Genomic DNA, 12968 nt, shown 5'->3' on the forward strand with positions numbered 1-12968 from the left:
ACAAAGTATTTGTACTTCGTTACTTCCCATCTCTGAGACTGTAAAGATTAATCTGTACATGGTTCCAGAAACTGTATCTTCTGATAGACATAAGGCTTTGGTTATCTTCAGGATGCTCTATAGTCTCCTGAAGAAGGATAAATCCCAGAGTTGGCTCACTCCAGATTATTTAAGCAAAGTCCTGGGTGGACTTGAACCACCATCCTTTCAGTTAACAGCCGACTGCGCTGACCTATTGCGCCACAGAGACTGCCATATGTATGATGTTTTTTTTTATTTCTGATTCGATGTAGAGATGGACAAACGGATCTAAAGCATAATTACTTTACCGTGACATAACAAGAAACAGTAAAAAAAAGAGGTCGGGAGATAGAGTTCAAGACCCTTTTCAGGACACCCAAACTTTGTCGCTCAATATGGCAGGAATCTATGCATCCAGGGCAAATGTTTACCATTTATCCACTACGGGCCCCTAAGGAACTTTACATGTGTTGACAATAAAGATGCCACCAACGCTGCATTGGAATTGCGTTTCTCATGCACATTCATGTCCTCTTAAATAAAAAGAACTGCTAAGTTCTTTATTCCCAATACAACTCTTAGACATTAGTTCCAAATGAAAATACTAGTTGTCAGAAGTGGGATTTGAACCCACGCCTCCAGGGAGACTGCGCCTGAACGCAGCGCCTTGGACCGCTCGGCCATCCTGACTGATCCAACAGATCTTCAGAGGACCTGTCTCAAAAATGATTATATAGTAATTAAACATGTCATGATATCATGACATGTCTGACGGGGCGCTACCTATACCATCCAAAGACTAAGACTGCAGCAATATGTTCAATGCCCGTATATGTTTAATGTATTCATATTTTCGTTATTTTCACAATGTTTATTCTTCTCATCGGGTAGGATTGCATTTTTCTTAGCGGCATATCCCTTGGCCTGGTGGTATCTGGCTGCACCAGAGCCCTGGATGTCAGGCTTTAAATCCCCACCTCTGAAAGTGCCGCTTCTTAGCCGGATTATGTCTGGCCATGTCATAATTAATAGAGGCGAGGCCTCAAAACTGAGAATATATTGGGGCGTGAATTGAATTACAATCGTTTCTAGCCGCTGCATTTATCAATGTACAATCATTCTTACGCTTGCTGGTGTGATACGAACGTTTCATGAATCTCACGTGAAGCCTGTCGTACGTTAGGTTAATAAATGAGGGCCATTACCTCTAAGGATGTGCTTCAATACATAACTGAAGTGGACACACTAATGAGTAGCACAATGGTGCCATCTGTTTACCTTGTCATAAGCTAAAGCCTTTTCACAGCTAAAAGAAAAACAAGGCGCTCTTCTGCAAAAGCAAGCTGGGAGTGCTTGAGAGTCCTTTGAGGTGCAGCGTGATTTTAGGCTGAGATGCTTCGGGGGTGGTTAAGGGTGAGCCCAAATAGTCGTTGGACGACAAGACAGCGATCAGGTGATAGAACCGGGGTATTGATGTCCCATCCAGCACCGATGGATATGATCAAAACCTGTAAACAGTCCAACCACATTACTACAGGATCCTGACAGGGTAGTGGATGTCAATTTTTTAATCTGCCAGAACATGACTTGCCACTTTTTATGGGCTGTCAACAACTTTTCCAGCAGTTATATCATCTCACCATGGAAATCAGAGTTAGCAGAGTGGTTCAATCCATCAACCTCTAGTCAGAGGCCCAGGACGCTTCCATTGTGCCAATCTGCTGAAATTCACCCCAGTGGGACTTGAACCCACAAACTTACATCTCCAAAGCTCACCAGGTCAGGAGAAATGAATGATGAAACAGTAATCTTGACCTTTGACCTCCCAATCGAAATCAGTCATCCGCGAATCCGAGTGGTTATGTATGCCAAATTTAAAGTGCTTCCATCTAGGCGTTCAGGGATATTGCATTCACAGAATCGGATGGACAGACATGAGGCGAGTCACCTTGACATTGACCTTTGACCTCCAAAACTCATCAATTGATTTGCGAGTTCAGATGAAGTTTTTGCAAACTTTGAAGAAACACAAACATGGGCGTTGTGATAAGATGGTGCGGTCTATCGTTGTTTCTGAGATCAACAATACCTTCTAAGTTGAATAGCTATTGCGTACCCGGTAAATTAGAGAGAGCTCTCGTGGCACTGTAGGGGACAATTTAGAAAAATGAAGTTACTTTAAACTTTAAACTGTTACATCTCCTCTGAATCACAATCTGCAAATTTCCAAGCCTCGTTGGCATGCCGACCACCATCTACAGGAGGTAAATCACTGGCTAGCTATGCAGGAGTACCTCATACCTTTTACCAATTCAGCTGGTTAATAGTTATGTCAAATGAAGCTTCATTAAGCTTTCTGAACAATGTTCTTCATTTTCTGAACTTATTCTCTCAGTAGGGTTTTATTATTGGTTGGGCATCTGTGATGCCCTAGAGGCTCTCAGCCAGCACCCTCCCGCTCATCTTTGTTAGTTTTACTCTGACCAGCATAAATCACTGACACCATACCTCACACTCATCCAGCATACACCTTGCATACATGTATACAACCTTGCACACAGTCTTTGTCTCCCCTTTTTCATGGGGTCATGACAAGCATATAGGGTCAATCTTAGCCGTTGTGTGAGTACATATGTCTCCACATACATTGTTTTTATTAAGATTGACGACCAAATTGTTAGTTTTTCAGAGTTTCCCAACCATTGCATGTCTTTTGTTGCCTTGTGGCGCAGTAGGCAGCGCGTCAGTCTCATAATCTGAAGGTCGTGAATTCAACCCTCACCACGGGGCAGGTGTTTAAAAAAACTAAAAAGCACTACTGCTGCTAAAAATACAGTGACAGGTGGTTGAATACAAGCACATGAGGAAATTCGTCATTCTTTGGTTATTTCTGAGATTGATACAATGAAAGGAATTATTGAAGAGTCGTAGCAAACCAATGAAAAGGGTTATAGACATATGTGGTATGTCCTTTGGACATACTATCCAAGCAGGGAGATGAGTACAGAGATGTGGGTGCTAGCAAGATGGATGTAGGTTGCCCATTGTTCATTTAGACTTACCAACAACATGTTATGATACAAACCTGCTTGAAAAACTGTTGAAATTCTTTTAAAGACTTGTGCATGGAACCAACTGATATGATAGTGTCTGAATTTGTCCATGTCCATACAAGCATGTCAAATGGACAACTCATCTAGCAGAATGTGCAACTCTACGCCTGAACAGGGGACTTGAACCCTGGACCCTCAGATTAAAAGTCTGATGCTCTAAAGACTGAGCTACCCAGGCTTCAAAAGCAAGTGGACTGTGAAATCAAGTGTCGACCTAAATGTAAAACTCGACCTGTTAAAACATCTCCACTGCAAGCAGGAAAGCGTTCTGGATCACTGTGCCATTTATCAGTGACATCACAGAGCATTGTCATGAGAAGTCTATAAGTAGGACCAATCAGTTGCTCCCATCAGGTGTTTTTTGACAATGCCACGCAGACGCAGAGGACACGCCAGCTCGCCCGCTCGCAGACGCAGGAGGACTCACAGGTCCTCCCATGTCACCGACGTAGGAGAGTTGTCCGACGCAGACGCTAGGCAACGCCAATAAACATGTAGCACAGGGCCGAACAACTGTATTGATCTCATGTTATTTTCCAGATGGTTCAGCTGCTAAATTTAAATTATCAGTCAGGATTTACTGACTAACTGACCGACTGACTGACTCCTAACTGACCTCAGGCCTCAAACACCAACAGCAATTTTCATAGAAAACAGACTTGGAGAGGAGGAGAGAAGTGTTATCTGTCAGCTAACAGGTTTTAAAGAGCTCATGTACCTTATATACTACCAGAGCACTGCGCTCAAGAATGCAGGGTTACTTGTGGTTCTTAAAGTCTCCAAAAGAAGAATGGGAGCAGAGTTTCAGCTATCAAGCTCCTCACCAGGTTCCCGTTTGGGTTCAGAGGCAGACACCTCTCCACATTTAAGAGTAGCTGAGACTTTCCTTTTTGATGAAGCTTATAGGTAGTTCTGGCTCAGTTTTCCTTGCCTCTTTCGCCTAGTGATTGCTCTTGGTGGGAATTTTCGGGTTTCTGTAAATAACATCACAGAAGATGGTCTGGACCTGCTCTTTTATGAAAAGCGCAATGAGATAAGTGTTGTTGTGATTTGGCGCTATATAAATAAAATTGAATTGAATTAATTACCTGAACCTCAACTTCCTAGCCTCATAGTTGATGTTTTACATTCTTGGATCCGTCTTAGGTTCCTGCTGTCTGCCTACGTTCCTGGATCCTGAAGTAGGTGATCATATGTCACTGAAAACATATCTTTGATAGCAGGATCATTCTCAATCCTTTTGTAAACCTTTGTCTTTCTTGGAGTATATCCTATAATACATTCTTAAAAAATGCATCTTTTGCTATGGTGGGCCTCTTATCCAAACTACTCTGGCAGATGTAGTAGTGTCGATGTAGCCTTGGGAAATAATTAGCAGCTGGTAGATAGATCTCCCCATCGGGAAATAAAACCCAGTCTTCCGTGTGAGAGGCGGAGGCGACCATCCAAAGTTTCAGTAGTAATGTGGTTTTTGTGTTGGAACAAGTTGCACTGTTTGAAATAAGCTTTTGAGATACAAGAACGTCTTCACTTGGGACAGCAATTGACTCCCAACCCGATGGGAGAAATCCTGAGCTTTGAGATTTGGAGGGGCTGACTTTAATTACGAATGCTTGACACTGGACTTCAATCTGCCCCAGTGGGCGCTGTAGATCACTGTTGATGAAGCCCACAGAACACCATAATCTGGAAAGAGCAGAAAAGGAATTACAAAGTGCCCAGACTTGACACTCTCCACCGTCTGCTGCGCCTTGTGAGGTGCTGTTCATGTCCAGTAGATATGCTTTTTCCATCGCTTGACAATATTCCCATTAGGGTCAGGAGTTCTCCTCCCATGCTGAACACAGCCTGAAACAAGGCACGCTTTCCCCCTCATGATTCACCCCAGTGGAAGCTGTAGATCATGCCTGATTAAGCCAAATGAACCACATAGTCTGCAAGAGCATAACCGGAATTCTAAGGTGGCCAGACTTGACACTCTCCAACTCCTGCTTCGCTTGTGACGTTCGTTCATTCCATCGCTTGAAAATATTCCATTTTGGATCAGGAGTTCTCCTCCCATGCTGAACACAGCTTGAGCCAAGGTCCACTTTCCCGAGTAGTCCCACGCGTTTGCCGGGACTTCCTCGGGACTTGCATTGGTTAGCTGGTAGAAAAATCTCCCGTCGGGGAATCCACCCGATCTTCCGCGTGACAGGCGGAGATACTGTCCATTATACTAACGAGGAATGCCCAAGCTAAAATTTGGCACATCAAGAAAAGCTGGCGCTATTCCAACATTTAGGCCACAGTCAATGCATGTAGAAATTATTTAGGTTTACTACATATTTGCTGTCATTCAAAATCCATGACAAATCATCTGTGACTGAATCTAGTTTAAATCTCTATTTTGTAGCATTTGAACATTTGCAATAAAATAAAAATGTGCATTTTCCCAAAAATATGCGAAAATAAATGCATTTCGTCAGTTTCCGTAACGTAGGGTTATCACGATCGCCTAACACACGAAAGGCCCTGTTCGAAACAGGGCGGAAACACATTTCTTTGTTTGTATTGACTTCGCACAATCAAACTCTGCGAAGTTAAACTCTCCATGACGTTCACGGAAAAAATCCCCTGACGTGAAACGTGGCCAGGCCTACCAAGTTTCCCAGTGCATGCAGTAGTCATCACATTCAGAGATTCAGGAGTCCTGTCGAAAATTGATGCAGAAAAACTAGTCCACGCATTGTTACTTCTAAGCTGGATTACTCCAGTTCTTTATTGTCAGGTTGCTTAAAAGAGTCCATAAAGATTCTTCAGCTGATCCAGAATGCTGCAGCACGTGTTCTGATAGGAACAGGAAAAGAGATCACATCTCTCTGGTTTGGCTTCTCTGCATTGGCTTCCTGTAAAATCCAGAATAGAATTTAAAATCCTTCTTCTCACCTACAAAGCTCTTCATGTTCAAGCACCATCTATCTTAATGAAAAAGAAAGTTGATGTGTATATGCATATAAAAAATAAATTGAATGTGTATATGCATTATTAAAAGAAAGTTGATGTTTTTTAAGCATTAATCAAAAAGAAATTTGATCTGTATGATTTATCAAACAAAAGTTGAGTTATATGCATTAATGAAAAGAAATTGATGTTTATATGCATTATATCAAAGAAGTTGATGGTATATGGAATTAATATCAATAAAAGTTGATGGTTCATGCTTTAATATCAATAAAAGTTGATGTGTATATGCAATAATCTAAAAGAAAGTTGATATGTATATCCATCAATATAAAAGAAAGTTGATGTGTATTTGCATAAATCAAAAATTAAGTTGAGAGGTATGATTAATCTCAAAGAAAGTTGGTGTATGTATGCATTATTCAAAAGAAAGTTGATTTTATATGCATTTTTTAAAAGAAGTTGATGTCATAAGGAATGGTGTGATGACTAATGAATGGTGATAATGATAAAATGATAGTATATAAATTAATCAAAAGAAAGTGATGTGTATACGCATTAGGGGTGATCGAGTATCCGGCTGAAACGAGTATCGGTACGGATAAAGCACTTTTGCCGAGTACAAGTATTATCCGAGTAATATGAGTCAATATCGTGCTCGGATGAATAATAAAACTCTCAACTGGCCGCGCGCGTTCTGTGATAATCACAGCCCCCCCCCCCCCTACAAACCCGCTCGGATCAATCACACACACACAGAACATGGAGAAATGCGCTCTCTCTCGCTCTCTCTCTCGCTCTCTCTCTACCGCTCCTTCAGTCAGTCGGGTCTGCAGATTTGTTCCGTTAACGTTTAGGGTTCTTCAGCTTCAGGTTTGTTTTTAACTTCGGTTTGTAGTCCTTACATAGTAACCAGTAGATTTCTGGTGAACGTGGGGTTTGTAGTCCTTACATAGTAACCAGTAGATTTCTGGTGAACGTGGGGTTTGTGTCCTTACATAGTAACCAGTAGATTTCTGGTGAACGTGGGTTTGTAGTCCTTACATAGTAACAGTAGATTCTGGTGAACGTGGGGTTTGTAGTCCTTACATAGTAACCAGTAGATTTCTGGTGAACGTGGGGTTTGTAGTCCTTACATAGTAAACAGTAGATTTCTGGTGAACGTGGGGTTGTGTCCTTACATAGTAACCGTAGATTCTGGTGAACGTGGGGTTGTAGTCCTTACATAGTAACCAGTAGATTTATGGGAACGTGGGTTTTCAGACATCTGGCTTGGTTTAAAATGCAACTCCCGTTGGTCTCTGCCATCGGAGATTTTTTTCTTTTTACTGTCAGCTGCCCGCCCCATCTCTCTCTTTCTCTCTCTCTCTCTCTCCTCTCTCTGTGTCACTCTCTTACTCACAACACACACCAAACACATTACCTGGTGTGGAAATAAAAAATAAAAAGAACCAAAAACAAAAAAAAAATCACACTGATCATAAAAAATTTAAAGTTAAAAAAAGAAAGTTATATTGAGTATGAAAAGTCTTGTTCATAAATTTTACTTCATAATTGCAACCGCATGTGTTGTATTCATTATGCAAAACGTTCTGTATATTGTTTGTTTGTTACCATGACAACACATCAATCTGAAGCTCGATGCTGTCATGTAAATAGTTTTCAAATCAGCATAAATATAACAATTTGATCAACCACATCAATTGCATGCTTAAAAGAAAGCCCCGCCCATTTCAAGACCACCCGACCCACTTCCGGGTTAAATCTGACCACTTCCGGTTAGGCCCCGCCCAGTCAAGTACGGTTACGGATACAGATAATTCATGTGGTAAACAGATACAGATACAGATACAGATACAGATATTGGTACTCGCTCATCCCTACACCTAACCATGTGTCCTGTATCATAGCTACATGTATGACCTTTGCAGCAAAAGAAACGTGTGAAAATCAGTTTGGTATTCAGTGAGGTTGATTGTTTGTTTAGAGGCTAAAACAGGTTTAAACTAACTGTCCCTGTTTAAGGCTGTTGGGTGCTAACTCTAGCAGGAGGATAACACGGGGTAGACACCACCGATTGGTTTCATTTCTCTCTCCACTGACAGACCTCCTAATGTACAAACTACAGAGCTACGTGTTGAAATTGACTGGAATTCTCCTTTAAGGAAAAGTCCATCTGCTTTAAAAAGATGTCTTAATGCACCTCTCCATATTTCCTGACATTTGCCGTTACAATCAGATATGTCACTGTAAAAAATAGAATGTTGGCACATGTAGGGAGCTGCGTTGGGAACCGGAGGGTCGCCAGTTCAAGTCCCCATGCGGACCAAATTACAGAGTGTGGTTGGATGCCACTTCACATCCTGGGAACTGCCAGGTACCCCCCCAACCGCTCAAGGCGCTGGTCCAGCTGGTAGCCCACTCACTCTGACATCTCTCCATTATTGCTTGAATAGATCCTGAGTGTGTGTGTGTGTGTGTGTGTGTTTCAGGCCTGTGTGTGATTACTAACAAAGTGTACACAGAGTGAAAATTGTAATTTCCCCACTTGGGGATCAATAAATATCATAGATTAAATTATATTAATGAAAAAGAAAGATGATGTGTGTACGTATTACTCAAAAGAACGTATAGGCATGTAACGTATAGGCATATATACATATGTGTATATACCTTAAAAAGAACAGATATGCATTAATCAAAGGAAAGTTGATGTGTACATGCATAATCAGCAGACCTCGTGGCGCAATGGTAGCGCGTCTGACTCCAGATCAGAAGGTTGCGTGTTCAAATCACGTTGGGGTCAAATGTCCTTACTGCAGTTCTCTCACTCTGCAGTCCTGCGTGTGTGTATTTCAGCCCTGTGTGTGATTAGTAACTGAGTGTAAATTAGTAATTTCCCACTGAGGATCATTAAATTATTTTAATCAATAAGAAAGAGATGTGTATATGCATTAAATGGTGTAGATGGAACATCGTAAGCACCTTTGATCCGCATTAAAGGATCAAAAGCATTCCTTTGATGTGCCAACATTCTATTTTTACAGTGACATATCTGATTGGTGGAACTCCCTGTTACCATGGAAATGTTCACTGCACCTGCAAACTCACCAACAGCCCTATTTCATGCTACTTTGACAAATTCTATGCTTTCAGAATCTACATAAACACATTTAAGTTTCTAAAATAAAACTAACTGTTAAAGAGATTATAAAACATCTATTAAGTTGTTCAAATTCAGCTTCATTAAATTAACCATAGGTTTCCGCATGATGCATCAGTACTAATATCAAATTTATTGTAGGTGCTTTCTGCATATTTTTCATCATTTAACACTTAGGTAAATATATGTATCAGATCCAACTCTGTATCTGAATATTAGGACTGGGATCAGGGTAAAAAATGATATACCCCCCCCCCCTCCTTCTCTCCTGGTTAGTAGATTTTAATCAAGTATATTTATCAAAAACAATAAAATGAAGAATACAAATGTTCCGATAAATGTGCTAGTTTACTGATATGTATATAAGCAGATTTTAAAAATTATCTGTGAAAAATCTTTCAATGAAAATGAAAATCATTATCTGTATTACCAATGTGCCAACAAGTATCAAAGAATCAAATCAAAGTTCTTATTAAACTTATTCAACACTGTCTGCTCGAGTTATCTTAGCTTGCTAGATGAAAATAAATAGACAGGGTTGTAACCTAGCAACACTTATTGTTTGTAAGACACCATTTTGTTTTTGATTACTCAATCTTAGGGACATCTCTCAGAGGAAAAAAAATGCCGCTAATATCCTGTCTCTGAAAATAACCTCAGGCCCCAGAGGGTTAACCGAAATACAAGTCAGGAATAACTAGAACTGCCAACAGTTATGACGGGTCCAAACCCCCCCCCCCCATGCAAGTTGGCCCCAATGACCCGGGGAGGCACAAAAGTGGAACCAAAGCAAAACAATGGGGGGGGGGGGGGGGGGGGAATGTCAGGAAATATGGAGAGGTGCATTTAACAGTGGAAAGATGAACCAAGACGGCTTTTCATATAAATATTTTTCTTTTTCTATTGACTATAGTTGTGTTTGTTATTAACAGAAATCAACCTGTCAACATTTCTATTCATCATAAAGTTCCGCCGTTAAGTTTTTCACCGCCAATTCAAAAAGAGCTGAACACGGAGGAGGATTCCTCCCTAACGGCCGCTCTGCTCTTCTCCGTGCCCCCGCTGTTCGGTAATAGTTAAAGCAGATAAAAACCTAAAGAACACTCAAAAGCTTCAAGATGAAACTTACTTAAGAAGCTTCTTCATTCACGTTCAAGAGAAGGCCTGTGAGACCTGTCAACTCCCGGTATGGGAAGCGGTATTTAACCGGTGAAGGTCTGCGGCAAGATCAGTAAGATCTGTGTCATTGGTCCTTTATTAAATTAGAGCTGTAGTTACATACTTACCCTATGCCCTGATATGCATGTGTCAAAAACCATATAATGCTAATAACTAGACATGATAATCTCTATAATTAAACATTATAAAACTATAACTAGACAGGGTGGCTGGGAAAACCTGAATCCTGACTGTCTTTGTTCACATTCAAGAGAAGCCCTGTTTCCAGCCAGACTATGAATTGATTCATGAAATCCCTGTTATTAATATGTGGTCAGTCCCATATGGTCTAGCGGTTAGGATTCCTGGTTTTCACCCAGGTGGCCCGGGTTCAACTCCCGGTATGGGAATTGGTATTTAGCTGGTTAAGGTCTGCAGAAAGATCTGTGTGATGTCCAACATTGGTCCTAAATTAGAGCTGTAGTTACGTACCCAACACGGTTAGACTTTACTGTAATTTCTACAGTTACTTACCGTAAAATACGATAACTTTCTTTTCCGGTTCATTACTGTAATATGCATTGCATTGTCGCACTGTTGCTTGCTCTGGAGGAAACTACTAGAACTGTTGGGTCCTTGTAAATTCTGGAGTGTGGGTCTATCTGTAAAGTGTCTTGAGATAACTCTGTTATGAATTGATACTAAATAAAAATTGAAATTGAATTATGGGTAGTAACATTTAATTTACATTTATTTACTGTATTTTTTGAATTTGCCGTAGTCTGCTGTAAAACAACAGCAGTAGTGCTACTGTAGGTGAATAAAATTGTTAGTTCATGTTATAGAAGCATAGAAATAAGATGGAAAAATAAAAACATCTCTATAAAATTACACTATTTCATTTTATAGAAATATTTTACATTTTATTTATTATACTTTTAGCAGTGAAGGTAATTTAAAAATGTGAAATGCTTTTCAGCAGTGTAAATAACTTATTGAGAGTTGTAGAGACAAACAACCTGTAATTTTCTAATGTTAAACTCAGATAAAACTGAAGTTATTGCTCTGGGGCCCAAGCACCTCCGTGACGCACTATCCAAAGAGATAGTTACTCTGGATGGCATCACCCTGGCCTCCAGCACCACTGTGAGGAATCGTTTCACCTACGTAAATGTGCAAAATAAATATTTGTATAAATATCAAATGTATTATGTTCCAGTTTAATGGGTGTTACGACAGGTATCAGCAATGCAGTTTCCATTTTAAACTTGACATGCCATAAAGTTTACTCTTCAGCAGCTAGAGACAATTCACTCAAGACACTTGCAGCAACAGATGCTTTGCCAGACATCAACAGACTGGAAATAGACTTAATGCTGATACAAAGCATAGGAATTAGCAGAAGATAGTTTTGATCCATCGACCTCTGGGTTATGGGCCCGGCACGGTTCCGCTGCGCCACTCTGCTCTGCTGTTTATGTCCAGGGGAAGGAAAATTCTGAGATTCACATTTTGAGGGACAGTTTTCGGGTTGCAAAGTTAAACATTTGGTAGACCTTGCAACTATCATTTATGTGAGCTTCCTGCTTACCTCGAAGAATCTTGAAGGAGACTACTGAAGCAATAATGAGCCAATACCTTGTTAAAAAATGTTATCAACACCCTTCACTCTTTTCAATTTTTCTCTGACTGGATTGTTTATTTTAGAAAATTGTAACCAGCATTAAGTGAGGAGTTTTAGGTCTGTGTGAATGTGGGCCGAGCATTTACCTCGGCTGAACTTGTGAACATCTCTTTGGCATATTCCCAGTCTGATCAAGTCCAGGTGCTGGAAAATCTGTGATTCAGGTTTTGAGGGAATGGGATCTGCATGTGCTTTCTTACCAGAAAGTTTCTGGAAGTCCAAATGGCATCTTTGATGGCGGCCAGGGTGAGCCACTGATTTGCAAAGTTACATGCTAGTATCTGTTTCTTTGGCCTGACGGATGGACAGACGACCCAAAAGCATAATACTTCTTGCCAAGACATAACAAGAAACAAAAAAAGAGGCGGGGGGGACAGAGTTAAGCCCTGACAGAATAGAGAACTACAGACAAAGGTTATGAAATAGTACCAAGTGTGACCAGAAGAATTGGAATAAAACTAGAACTTTAAAGTACAAACCTTTCTTCAAGAACTCTTTATTGTGCTCACATTGAACCTCATTTCTGAAACGTGCATACGACCTAAAACCGGCGTAGGACGGGCGTACGCCGATTCCTACGCAAAGTTCGGCAATGTATGTGGAGTGCATAGGTCTCCACATACATTGCTTTTATTAAGATTGAAGACCAAATTGTTAGTTTTTACGAAATTTTCCCAACCATCGAAAGTGTTTTCATAGGCTCGTTGGCACAGTAGGCAGCGCGTCAGTCTCATAATCTGAAGGTCGTAAATTCAATCCTCACACGGGGCAGGAGTTTTAAAAACACAACTGATGCTGGAAATACAGTGACTTTCAGGTGGTTGAATACTGGCAATACACATGAATGGAAGTTGTGATATTTCTGCGATTGAGACAACAAAAGGCA

The 12968-nt window shown here is 40.6% G+C and overlaps 1 long non-coding RNA gene and 2 other non-coding genes across 3 annotated transcripts; all 3 read left to right on the top strand.

Annotated features, from left to right (window-relative positions):
• The first annotated feature begins 3513 nt into the window (after positions 1-3513).
• Positions 3514-12180, top strand: LOC116674870 (uncharacterized). Its single transcript, XR_004328226.1, has 3 exons — positions 3514-3628; positions 8712-8715; positions 12134-12180. It is a non-coding gene; the product is annotated as an uncharacterized LOC116674870 (long non-coding RNA).
• On the top strand, positions 8812-8883 carry trnaw-cca (transfer RNA tryptophan (anticodon CCA)). Its single transcript has one exon. It is a non-coding gene; the product is annotated as a tRNA-Trp (tRNA).
• trnae-uuc (transfer RNA glutamic acid (anticodon UUC)) lies at positions 10737-10808 on the top strand. The gene has a single exon. It is a non-coding gene; the product is annotated as a tRNA-Glu (tRNA).
• Positions 12181-12968: the final 788 nt, after the last annotated feature.

This window comes from Etheostoma spectabile, unplaced genomic scaffold (assembly GCF_008692095.1).
Source record: "Etheostoma spectabile isolate EspeVRDwgs_2016 unplaced genomic scaffold, UIUC_Espe_1.0 scaffold00001226, whole genome shotgun sequence".
NCBI lineage: Eukaryota > Metazoa > Chordata > Actinopteri > Perciformes > Percidae > Etheostoma > Etheostoma spectabile.